The following is a 13,940-nucleotide window of genomic DNA, read 5'->3' as shown; positions in this document are numbered from 1 at the left end:
AGAGCTCATTGCCCCAAAAATATCACTGAGGCCTTAAAGATTAGCAGAATTTTAAAAAGGATTAAACATTTATATGGATAATGAGAGCATTTACATTTGCATAGAATTAGAATTATTTCTTGAAAGAAAAAGTTACAAACTATCTTATGTCAGGACATAAAACAAAAGGTAGTCATCAGCAATAGGAGGAAATTTCTCGTCTCAGTAAAATTATTGCATAATTGTTCATTTCAGCTTCTTTATTAGTATGTTGTTCTAGTCACTGACAGTAACAAGATGCTGTACTACACACAAATATTGCTCGATCCAGAATAGCAATTACCAGGTTCCTACTGACTTATGTTAATGACCTCACAGGTACTATGCTCGAAAAAGAAGTGTTTTATCATTCAAATTTGTTCACAAGGAGATAAAGGTGGCATGCAGACATAGAAATGTTTTATAAAAAATTCCTATTTCTTTTGCAGGAGGGAATGCTTCTGGATAGATGTTTCAGGGAGTGTTTAATGAGTGAGTGGCATAGAAATAAAATTATTGGTGTGAACAAGTTAATGACCAATTAAGTACAAAAACAAAACTAAATTACTTGCATTGGTACCTAATTTAAAATTGTGATTGTAATCCAGGTAATGGAGCTCTGCTGGAAGTGTTCTTAGCACTCCCCTAACAAAAAAGTCATTACTGACTGGCCTGCTGCTTCATATAATTGCTGTGATAAGCCACCACAAATATAATTGGCTTTAGCTAAAAAATATTTCATCATAAAGCAAGAACAACATTTATACTTTGATTTATGTATTAATAGCAACTTAAGGAAGATCATGAACACATTTAATATTCAGCCATTTTTACTGAGCCAAAAAGTGTAAAGAAAAGATCTTAAATGGTCTTTAAGAAACAATTTAATTTTCCTTAAGTTGTGTTCCTTTTGAACACTGAAGTGACTTAAATAAGCACATTTAGTCTGTTAAAGACAAAAAGGGCTTCAGATTAATTTCTGTATTCTTTTGGCAAGTTTTACTGTTATAGTACAGTCTGAGAAGCTTTCTGGTCCCTAACAGACTCTGATGAATTGTGTATATTTCCTGTTCTTTCGTGGATGTCCACTAACATTCTCTGTTCTCTTGCTTGTCTAGCTCAAAAAAATAAGAATTTGTGGTAGCGATAAATATCTTAAAAATACAGAGTGTGAATATTCAATGGAAAATCATAAAACTAAAATTTCATTCTCTTGATTAAGAGCCTCCAATTCCCATTCCTCCGATGCTTGTTCTAATAAAGAAGTTTATCAATGGGAACTTTCATAGAAACACTAATTTTTAATTGAGTATTAAGCATATTCATGACAAGTTCATTTTAAAAATTATGTACACTGAAAACCTAATTATAAAAACCTACAGTCAGCCAGTGAGCATCAAATCATATAACACATGGCTTGTATGTCCAATGAAAGCTAATCAAGGGCATTTAAAAAAAAATGACTATTGGCTACTACAATTAGCAATTTAGCAAGACACTTTTGTGTATCTCTATTTCTGTGTTGTCATACAAACACAGATACTAAAAAATATTCTCCTTGCCATTCCAATTGCAAATTGTATAGACTAGTTGGAGTATTTGGATCTCAGAGCCTCAAAATTTCAAATAAACAAACAAATAAATAAATTCATGCATAAATAGCTAAACGTGTGTGGGTGGGTGGTGGCAGAAATTTTGCAAAACTATTTGCTTTCATTTATCTAGCCCTGGTTTTATTCTTCATAGGAATAAACCTACTGCAGAAATTGAAGCAAATAAAAGATAAATTAAGGTTTAAGAAAGAAACATATATCATGATGCTTTGTTTGTTTTAGTTGACACTTTCATTGCAAATATTCATGGGGTTTTTTGACAGGGAAATTACTGCAATTTTATTAATTTTTAAAGTATTGCTGTATTGTTTTGTTTAAATAAAAGTTTAAAAAATTGCTTTTTCCTAAACATCCTTTAAAAAACTCTGATACTATTTTGAAGCAGAAACTCAGATACCTTAGATATGTTTTGTAGATAGTAGTGACCAATGTCGGCTTAGGGTTTTTAATAAAACTTTATAGAATTTTTTACTAGGAACTCATAGAATTCTTCATAATAATCTGAAAGGTACATCTGGCTTAGCAATTCAACCCGCTTTTGCAAACCCTTTGGAGCATGTTGACCTTTGAGTATGAAAGAAGTTCTACTGACACTAATGGATTTTGGATCAAACCATAAAAAAAAGAACCATCCAGAGTAGCAACTGTCATCAACAGAGTACTGCATCTGTTCATTTTCTATATCATTAGTAAAAGAGACAACCATTTCCAAAGGTTACAATGTCATTGTGAAGAAATTCAGGAGTCACTGATGGAGCCTTATAAACAGTGTATCTTTAGAAACATTATATCATCCACTGAGTTAAAATGTGGTCTGATCTATTGTTTCATCCCATGTATAGTATCATAGTACTGCTTGATATTTATGTTCTTTTTTTGGCCAGAGAAAAAGCAGAAGATAGGGAATAAGTCTGATTAATTTAATATGTAAACATTGTAAATATTTATATTTAAAATATAGAAAATACTGAAGTTGGTCTCCTCTATTAAGCAGTAAAAACATAGTGGAGGAAAAGGGGCCCTATTCCCTCAGGTAGGAATATAGAAATTTTTATGTTAGAACATCTGTGTTTGAAATGCCAGTTTTCTTTTACTATTGATATGTTTTCTTTAGAAACAATGACATTTTTGATAAGGCAAGCAATTGGTGTTCTACTGAACTATTGTACTGGATTTGGGTGGAGTGGAGTCAGTTTTCTTCACTGCAGCCCATTTGATGTGTCTTCGATTTCTGCCTAAGACAGTGTTGATAACAGACTAGTGTTTTAGCTATTGCTGAGTAGTGCCTGAACAGTGTCAGGGTGTGTTGGTTTGACCTTGGGAGGCCACCAGGTGCCCACGAAAGCCACTCTATCACTCTCTATCCATTGAAAACACGGGCAAAAAATAAGTGTGTTGAGATAAGGACAGGGCAAATCACTAGGAACTTACTAGTTACCACCACTGGCAAAACAGACATCTTGGGGAAATTATTCTAATTTATTATCCATTAAATCAGAGTAAAATAATGAAAAATAAAAACAAATCTTAAAACACCTTCCCCCTACCCCTCCCTTCTCCTGATAGAGATAGGGGAGGTAGAGATCTCCTGATCTCCCAATCTCCCCTGGATGGCACAAGGTGACAAGAAATGAGACTTGTGGTCAGTTCACTATGTGTTGTCTCTTCTACTTCTTCCTCCTCCTGCTTTTCTGTCTTCCCTTGCTCCTGGGTGGTGTTCCTCCCATGACAGAGTCATTCACAAACTTTTCCAATGTGGATCCTTCCCATGAACTGCTGCTCTGCACGAACTGCTCCAGCATGGGTCCTTTCTACAGGGTCCAGTCTTTCAGGAATGGGCTTCTCCAGGGTGAGTCCCCCATTGGGTCACACATCCTGCCAGAAAATCTGCTCTTGCATGGGCTCCACTTCATGGGCAACCGTTCCTGACTGGAGCCTCTCCCGGCATGGGCCCTTCACAAGCTGCAGCTTCCTTCAGCGTTTATCCACCTGCTCTTACCTGGGGTTTTTCATGGGCTGCATGTGGATATCTTCTCCACTGTAGAGTTCCATGGGCTGCAGGGGAATGACCTGCCTCATGTGATCTTCTGTATGGACTGTAGTAGGGTGTCTGCTCTGGGGCCTGGAGCACCTTCTCCCCTCCTTCACTGACCTTGATGCCTGCAGTTGTTTCTGTAACATACTCTAATTCCTCTCTACTAGCTGCTGTTTGTGAGATACTGCATCTGAATCCCACTGAATTATTGATATGGGTCAGAACCAACTCACTGTGAGTGTGTGTGGGAAAGGGCTGGCCTTGGACCTGCTGAGGGCACAGGGCAGAGCTGAAGGCAAGGCAAGGCCTGCTGCCCACAGAGCACACGGCAGAGCTGCAGGTCCTGCAGCCGGGCTGTCAGTCAAGGCAGAGCTGCCTGGTAGCCCGCCCACACCACCCCCCTGGAGCCTGTGACTGGCTACAGCACAACTCACTCTGACCTGAAAGGCACTGACTGGATATCCTGCCTGAGAGGGAAACTGAACTCCATAAATACAGGTGACTCCATGTGAGTTTCTTCTTCTTCTCTCCTGCAACCTGAATCACGTGAACCATCAGATCTTGTCGGTAATTATTTTTCCTTTCCTCTCTTTCCTTCTCTCTTTTCTTTTCTCTTTCTTTACTCTTTTAATCTGTTTTCTTCTTTTACTCTTTTCTTTCTCTTTTGGGTAACTTAAAACCAATGAGTTGTGTTTTACTAAAGCTGTTATATTGATTGTTTTTAGTGCATGTTTTCTGTAGAATGGGTCAGTGCTGGGTGTTTCAGTGAAATGCTTTTTCTTGGTTGTATTTTACTCCTGAAAAACCTTTTGCCAAATTATCTTATTGTTCTTACTAAATTAAAATAACTTCTCTTAGAGAAGAGCGTGTGACTCTTTCTCTGAATGCTAATTTGAGGTTATAATGAACCAAAAGGCTTTTAAAAAGTCTTAAATAAAAATGTAACTGCTCTGGGGAGCTTATGGCTTAAATCTGGACTGTAAAACTGTTGTGCAGCAGCTATGCCTTTTTACAGCTCTTTACCCCTTCCTAAATGTATTTTCCCTGAAATGCCACCACCATAATTGGCTCAGCTTTCACCAGCAGTGGGTCCATTTTGGAGCAGCTGGAAGTGGCTCAATCCAATATGGGGGCTGCTTGAAACATTTTCTCACAAAAATCACTCCTGAGCCCACCCACTACCCAAACCTTGCCACAAAAAGCGAATACACAGGACTTTTTCTTACTCTCCCTCTCAGCAAAGTAGACTGGAGTTGACCAAGAAAATGGGTGCGGACGTAGCTAGGTTGGTTGACTCACATGCAAAGTGAAATTCCGTCGTCTAATGCCGTATTCAGCAATAGAAACTGTAGTAGATAAAGAGAATTTGGGGGTTTTGTCTTCCATGGTGGTTGTGGGTCAGACACTGGCTGGGCATTGGTCCGTTTGTGGGAGGTGGTGAATGGTTCCCTTTTGCATTTCTTTTCTCTTTCTTTGACTTGTTAAATTATGTCTACCTTGACCCATGAGTTTTATTACTCTCTATTCTCTCTCTCATCCCATTGGAGGAAAAGGGACAGGGAAGGAGTGAGTGACCATATGAGTTCTTAGCTGCTGGGCAGGATATACCCACCACAGGTTATGTATGCATAAAAACTTGTAGGCTGTTCTGCGACACTGATAACTTCAGATCATTTAAGTTGATTAATATGCTGCTGACATTTCAGTAAGCTAATATCTGCTGGGTTACATGATGCCATCTACTAGATACACAGAGCTGGAGGAGTACTGCCTGATAGTATGAGAAGAGGACAGATCTCATTATCTAGCAGAACCATCATATTTAAGTAGATACTGCAGTTTTATAAAGTATCTTTCAACAGACATAATGTGAACAGATAATCTCACTATATTTCTCTATGTTGAACCAGAACCACTGAATTAATCTGTTCTTTAACTACTTACCCACTCTGTCTAACCTATTCAGACATAAAATTGTGACTCAAAAGGTAGTGACACAGTTGGAGTTTTGATCACTGCTTATTTATAAACAGCATCAGGGAAAAAAAGTCAGCAAAAATCAGCATCGCCCAAAAAAGCCTAACCTTTATTTTGTTGCTCAGATTTTAAACCAGGTTGAACTGTGGTGTTGTTTCCGTGTAGTACTCCACATATACAAATCCATAAAGAAATTTCAGTTTCATACTTCATTTAGGTACACAGTATGTTCACCCACACAAATCCATGATCTCTAGAAATTGTTTCATGGATATCAATTCATACTCCTAATGTTACTCACTTCCCACAAAAAGCTATTACCGCCCTTATGAAATGTGTTATGAAAGAAAGAGGAAAGAATTCTGTATATGCCAAGTCTGTATAATGCAAGAGCTCTGCCACTTAATATTGTTGTCTAGGGCCATAGAAATTTAGGAACTCACTGTCCTCAATCTATTGTTACAGTATTTCTCAGTCCCCAGTGTGTTGTTTATTCTCTGCTTCATTAGAAATTAAAATAATTTAAGACTGTTCCTGACCTAGCTTTTGAGAGTTTTACTGGGACAATACTGCTGGCATGACAGAATGCCAGCAGAATGGAATGAGAAACAGGGATTGTACATGAGAATAGTCACTGGGAGTTGGACCCACTAGGAATTAGCAGATGTCCCTCTAACTGATGCATCCGCTTAACACAATGAACAGTGCAGAAGACTCAATTATAATAAGAAAGGGAATCTTGATTTACAATGTTATACTATTTTTGCTATCTTTCAAAAGGTGATTTTGGTTTTGTTTGCTAAATTTCGGCTCACTAATTAATTATTAGGCATGACTTTAACAGATCCAAGGTCAATGAAGGGTACCTACATCACAATAGATGAAACAAATGCTCTTCATTCAAACTAAGGGCTCTAGTCTTTATTTTCTGGGAAGAAAAATAAGGTACTAATGATTATGTTTTACAAAACTGATGTAATTTGGAGAATGTTCTTCATGGGTTTGTGTGTGTGTGGGGTGTGTTACCAAGAGTCTGATTACAGTTTTTGCTATTTAAAAGTCTAAGTGTTCCAGCACTTGCATGAATTTGAACAATTTAGATATTGCTCTAAATTATGACTCTTGACTGTGATTCCCCAGGGAATCACACTCTAGCTGGGAATTACCCAAACAAGTCTCACTCATCTCCAGCTTTTAAACAACCTGATCACATCACACAACAGGAAAGTATATGTATGCTATCCTAAAGAAAAAAAACCCCTTAGAAATGGGTTCTTGGTTAATCTGATGTGCAAAATCACCTTGTTTTAAGTAAAATTACAATAACTGATGACAGTAGAAAATCTGGTCCCAAGAATTCAGCAGCACTGAAAATTTTCAATTTGATTAAATTATGCAATCACTTATATAATAAATATGTATTATGTGTCTGATCTATGCAATTTCGATGATTCATTTTGTGATGTGTTTGTAGGATTATATTTTTCTTCTTTGAGTATGACACAAATCTTAAACCACCATAAATATGTATTTTCTCCTTAACTTTCATTCTAGTTGTTTCTAGCAGAAATCTTTCCAGCATTTTTAAAGGATCGAAGCAATTCTGGTACAAAAGTCCTCCTTGAAGTACCTTCAAAAAATAGGATTCCCTCCCCACTGCTGCCCTCTCCTATTCTCAGGTTTAAAACATCAGGCTCGGTGATATTGAGCAGTCTTGTTTTTCTCTCTCTTTTTCTAGACTCATAGGAAGATCAATGTGTTATTTTCCCTGAATACAAATTGCTATTAGAAAGATTTTTACTAAGATTGAAAAAGTTCTGCATATTGCTCCAGAATTGTAGTTTCCACAATGGTTGCCTGGAGTATTTACAGTTTATTTATCTTTGCCCCTGCATTGTCTAAGGGCCTTGTTTTGTTTCAGTATCCATGAATTCATAATTCTCCATTGTCCTTCTTATCCCCCACAGAGCACAGAGTCTGTGGAATGTTCAATCTCTCATTTTTAAAAGCAATTGAGAGAAGACAATTTTTCTTCCCCATTATGCACCTCCACACTTCCAAAATCAAAGCCTTTCATCATCAAAAAAATCTAAGGGTCTACCTTCTGATATGAATAGATTGAAATCCAATATTAGTGGGTAGTCTTTGACGGAGTATGTGTTTAGACTTTTGGCTTTGTTACTTTATTTCACATTTTAAAGCTGACACATCCTGTGTGAATAGCACTGTAAAAATACTTCTGTCGATCTAAAACCAGCATTAGGCTCCATGGGTGCCAAACCATGGTAACACATGGAGCTTTCACAGTTCAGTACTCAGAGTCACATTTTTGTAAGGGAGAGTTCTAAATGATGCAGTTACCAGCTCCCTGAAAAGTGACTGGTTGCCAAAAAAACCCCTCCTATTAAAGAAACACATATGGTTTTTAAACTTGTCTAGTGATGATTCAAATTCACAAGCTTGAACCGTGTAAAAATAGGCTACTCCTTTTTTTAAGAATGTTTACTTCTTATGGCATTCTTTATGTATATTATATTTCCCATTTCAGATAAGATGAAGTTCATATTAGCTTAAACAAAGGATAAGATTAAAGAATCAATATATATCCTTCCTTCTGCATTCTTTTTCCAAAAGTAGTAATGTATTCTTGTTGTACTGGTACAATCCTTTCTACTAAACAAGTTTTTGTATTCACTTATATGCTCTTCATAACAGGCAATTCCTTCCTTCTCCTTTCCTTAGCTTTTGTACCTGAGCTGATGTCATATGGTGTGGAAAAAATATCCCTTTGGTTAGTATGGATCAGCTGGCCTAGTTGTGTCCCTTCCGAGGATCTTACCCTTGATTGGAAGAGGGGAGAAATGCTGAGAGACAGTGCTGTTGATTTGCCAGCACTGCTCAGCAGTAGCCAAAACACTGGTGTGTTATTAACACCTTTCTAGCTAACAGTGCAAAGCACAGCACTATGAGGGTTGCTATGGGGAAACAAACTCCATCTCAGTCAGATACAATACAAAAATGTAAGTGCAAAATCATTCTCTGTATCTTCACACCTCAAGGTATCCATTGTTATGCTTATTAAGTTATGAACACAAGTATTGCCATACATATATTCATCTTTCCATACGATTGAATTTTTTGAAACAGCTGCATATTCCTCGTGTGTGTATCAGCTTTTCTGTAAATCTTTAAGTAAAGCTTTAGCAAACACATCCTCACAGTCTATTCCAATCACTTGTTAAGCTTGATGAGACAATCACTGGTGTTACTTCTGCCAGTTATCTTTGAAAACTGTTCGATCAGTCAGTTGAAACTGCTAAAAAGATGCGGAATTTAAAATGACATGTAGGTAGAGCCTGCTTTCATAGGAATATATCTTTTTTTATGCAGAAAAAATTTAGGTATCTCGTAATTCAGGTATCAAAGAAAGCAATTTATTTTCACCTGAGATCAAATTTTTTGAACTGAAGAACCAACAACTTTAATCTGAAAGGCCAAGATTAGAAGGCAGTAATTTATTTTTGTTCCCCAGTGAATTGATTTGATAGTTTAGGGAAACTATTTTTGAACAGATGGGTAAGGGTAGAAAGCATTTGTACCTTTTATGCAGAAATCATGACTATATGCTTTTTTTTTTTTTTTAATTTTTTTTTTTTTTTGTACTCTGCAAGGAAACAATTAACAATTGCTTTCAGGGCTGGTCCTTTCCAGTTTAAGATTGATTTTTGAGATAAGGTAGATAAATCACTTTCCAGATGCTTGTATTTCTTGTTATTGATTACAAAGGCAAGTGATTGCCTCAGACTTAGGGGTCTGATTGTCAGATACAGTAAGTCAGTTGAAATGAATTCTATGCAAAGGTAAGAAATTAAAGATTTTTTTATTCCAAAAACCTAACCAACTTATCCTCATGTGGCAAAACCAAATTCTTATCTTACCATATTTTTGTTGCAGCTCTACACACTTGTTAGGTGTGTAGCTAAATGATAGACCGGGCTAATTTTCCATCAGTAAGGGGATACTGTGTGAAATTCAGGCATTGTTTCTCCATATATTATTTTTATTTTCCTTCCTTATAACAGATATTTCATTTTAACTGTCTTCAGAATGAAATTCCAAAACAGTGTATCTTTATAGTATTTGACGAAAGAAAAGGACTGTAATAAGATTGAAAATGAGAACTCTTTCCAATATGGTTTTTATGGTTTGTCTTTTAGGGTTCTAGATGTGTAGTACACTTTGAAAAGTCTGTGATTCCCCCAAAATAAAGAAAATTTTTAATATTTGTGTTTTAAGTTATGTCAAGGGTTCCCAGAGTAAAAGAGTGGATATACAGTCTCAGTAAATTAATTAAAGTTCCTTTAGGAAAATGATCTACATATCTCCAGAGAGATATTTTGATATTTTTAATACAAACTGATCCTGCAATTTCAAAATAAGAGACTCCAGCTTGATGTTAATTTAAAATTTAATAGCATATTTTGAGAGTGAATGCTTTGCTGGAAACAATGTTCAGTGACAAAATGCATGACTATGTTTGTCGTATGTTAGCCTGCAAACTCCTCACAAGACATATTTTCCTATCATTAAAGGAGAAATTAATAAGTCAGTAATTCGCATTCTGAACTTCATTAGCACACAGGTCACCAACAATCTACCTCAGTATCTGCAGGTCAGGAGACAGCCGCTGTAGAACAATATCCTCTTTTTATGATGACTTTAAGTGAAAATATATGCATCTTTGCAACAACATTCACCTCTCTATTTACATACACAAGGTTATTTCCCAAGGCTATTTTTGTCTGGTCAGAGAACACAGATTTGTCTTTTATAGAGGCAGAAAACAAAAAAACATTATTGGAGAAACTCCTGGGAGAAATACAGACTGAAGGAAGGAACAAATGAAAAGGAAAAAGACGAAAAAGAGAAAAGAAAAAGAAAACTGTTGAGATCAAGGTTGAGGAAGAGGAATAGGAAGAAGAAAGATAAAGAAAAGCAGATTATACAATGTCTTGTAGTGTTTTGATTAGAGGTTGAATTGTTTTTCCTTTGCTGATAGTCATGAAAGAAGAATTTAAATATTGTATTATTTAATTATGTTTTTCAGATTCAAACTTATTTTCTTGTTTAATTTATTCTATTAATGAAGTCCATATGTCTTAGTTTACTTTGGCTGAACACCTGGTGTCCACTGAGACTTAACCCAAACCCCCCAGAGGGAAAAGGAGGAGGGATGGGGGGAAAGGAAAAAAAACTTTCGAAATTGAGGTTGCTGAGAAAGACAGTTTTATATTTACACAGAGAAGAAAAAGAGAACTATAAGCACTATACACACAGGGAAAACTAACAATAAAGACTACTTCCCCACAAAAGGTGTTTTCCTCCTCTGAAGAACAACCGTCTATCCTGTGCAACTGTCCTGGAAGAGAAGCATAAATTATTTCCTCTTCCCTCTCTTATATCTGAGCTGACATAACATGGTATGGAATACCTTATTGGTCAAGATACATCAGATGACTTATTCTAGGTTGCCTCCCAGAAAAAGAAGTATTTTTTAGCTAGCAAACTGATTACACCATACAAAGTAAACTTTGACAATTAATTGAGCACATATTCTACACTGAATTTCCAAAGATTGGCATGGCTGTGTGGTGATATTCAGTACAATGAAATTTTAGTCATGAGAATTTGAGGAAGTTTTGAGGAGTGGTTGCTTATTTTAGTTTGTTTAAATTTTTTACTATCTGATAGTGGGTTTTAGCGTAATTCTTATTCTAGAAGAAATCTGTTCTATTTACACTGAATAAGAACAGGGAAGTTGGGTTTCTAATTTCTTAATAAGGACATAATTCTCAGAAGACCAGTGTAGCCGTATGTAATGTAGAAATCAAATAACAGGTATGACCCGTTTGTCTCATGGTAGGTTTAATAAAAGTTGTAAATATTTATATTTATTTCAGATGAGAAAAGGGGAGAAATATCTGTCACTAAAACCAGTATGTAGAAAAATACAACTGCAAATTCCATCATTAAGTCTCTGTCTATGTTAATAAATAAGATAGTCCAGGGACTCTTTGGACCTCAGGCTAATTGGAACAACATAGTCGTTTTCTTTACAGCTAATCTCTCTTTACTTCCTAAATAGACCAGCTGTGTTCAAACTGCTATAGCGTACAGTCCTTGGCTCACTCTTTGACTGGGAGAAAGTTGTTGATCTTAACAATGACGTGTTAGGGACTGTGTTAGCAATTTTGTAGTATAGGTGACTGCATGCCAGTGATCAGGCCCTTGCCATGTTGTATTAGGTTAACTATTACAAGAGTATTTCAAAATCACAGATTACTTGGCTCACAGTACTTGGAGTGGATTAATATCCAAAGCGATATCTATCTACAAGGCTGAATAGGATAGGTCTAGACTTATGTAAGTTTGGATCCCGACAAAGTTGACAAGTCTACTAGGGCACTTACATGCAAATCTGTTTTATCTATATTTCAATTAAAGTTATGAGTGCATTTACCCTATTCCTTTATGCATACATAAGGAAATTTTCTTTTTTCTCCTGAGGGCAGTTTGTTTAAAACCTAAGCCAGCTCTTTCATTAATTGCTGTGCCTCACAGTAACTAAAGCAAGCAGGACAAATTTGGTCCCTGGCAGTCTTTTTAATTCCTGGACCTTGCAGGAATCTAACAGTTAAATGGTTCATAATCCTACTTCAGATTAATAGTGTAGAAGAAAAAATATTGAAAGAAGATGTAATTGTAATTGTGTATGTTATGTTGTAACTATGTGGTTTCCACTCTATTAAGTCTCTTCATGTGCTTCAGAAATTCTTCTCATTTCTTAAAACTAGTCAGGGAGGAACTCTGACACAAATGAAGACACCTGTTCTGCTTCAGCTCAGTTTTCCTAGAGGGCATCTAGAAAAGAACTCTCCAAATTTGGATGGGGACATCTGGTCTTCCTTTTTCTCCTCCAAGAACAAGGGGATTTGCTGGCTCTACAGAAGGAGAAATCCACATCACAATCATTAAACCAAGTTAGGAATTACTTGAATGTATTTGCATCATGGGCTGGCTGAAGCATATGACCAGGGGGACAGGACAAGGTGTTCAGGATGCTAGTGCAGCCTGTGTAGCCAGAGTGGCATATCACCACCTGGCCCTGAGCCCTAGTAAAGTTTTGAGAGTTGGAGGGGGAGTGATCACATGGTTACTGCAGTGCAAGGGAACTCATGTAATTTATAAAACTGCATACATCTGTGATTAAATGCTCTGGATTCTAAGTCTACTTAGTCGCCACACTGCCGTTTGGTCCTGAACTGTGAGAGATGTGGCAGGGGTGTATGTCTCCTCTTTTCAGCAGTGCTTTGTGATGCTGCAGCAGAGCATAGCTATAAATCTTTTACCACTTTCCAATTTCACTCATTGTTAAATTTTTTGGCTTTAGTTACAGATTAAAAACAAATCATTATGTTCATGTCTTGTCTGAAGAGTTGGTGGAGCTGAATGGCCATTTTATTCTCTTCCACCCTTTGGTAAAAATTTATTCCAGTGCACTGAACTTTCTCAGATAAGCAGTGGCTTGAATTGGGATCTCTCCAAAGGCAAATGTCAGAAGTAAAACTCTCACAGCGCTATGCAAACACATCTAAAATCACAGACAGATTGAACTGGCTTTTGCCTGAAGTCAGACAAGGTGAATCCATCTCAGTATTCTTTGCTTAGATGCCTCAGTTGGTTGCCTAAAAGCAAATGGAAGAAACTTGGAACCTGATATTAATGAACCTCTTTATTTCAAAAAAGTTACTTTCAATAATCTAGTGATATCAAGACATTATTCTCTCATCACAGATCTTTTCTCTTCCTATGTCTCTGTTGTGAATTTGGAACAGATAATCACACAAGTCTGACAAGGAATCCCAAGTTTCTCTTAGGAATGCAGAGTTTAGGTGAGACCATGGGTTGGGCCAAAATCAGCAGAGCCCACATCTGGGCTGGGCAGGGCAGGGCTGGAGCCTGGCACTACTACAGCATCACTGAGTCGTGGACGCGTGGACCTGAGCTGAGCTGAAATGGGGCTCCTAGGCCAATGGGCAGGGGTTGTGAAGAGGCCTGGGAGGAGCACAGGACTAGGCAGCACAAGTGAGGCACATTATAACATTGAGACAGGACCTAGACAATTTTCATTACTGAAAGTTTTATGGGCAGAGCAAATATGGAATTATAGGTATTTAGAGAAACCTTAAACTGTTTCAAGGTGGAATCTTAGAATCATAGAATCATTAAAGCTGGAA

The sequence above is a fragment of the Corapipo altera genome, unplaced genomic scaffold (assembly GCF_003945725.1).
Source record: "Corapipo altera isolate COAL_440 unplaced genomic scaffold, ASM394572v1 0, whole genome shotgun sequence".
In the NCBI taxonomy this organism is placed as follows: domain Eukaryota; kingdom Metazoa; phylum Chordata; class Aves; order Passeriformes; family Pipridae; genus Corapipo; species Corapipo altera.
Note: the sequence above shows the minus strand (reverse complement) of the source record.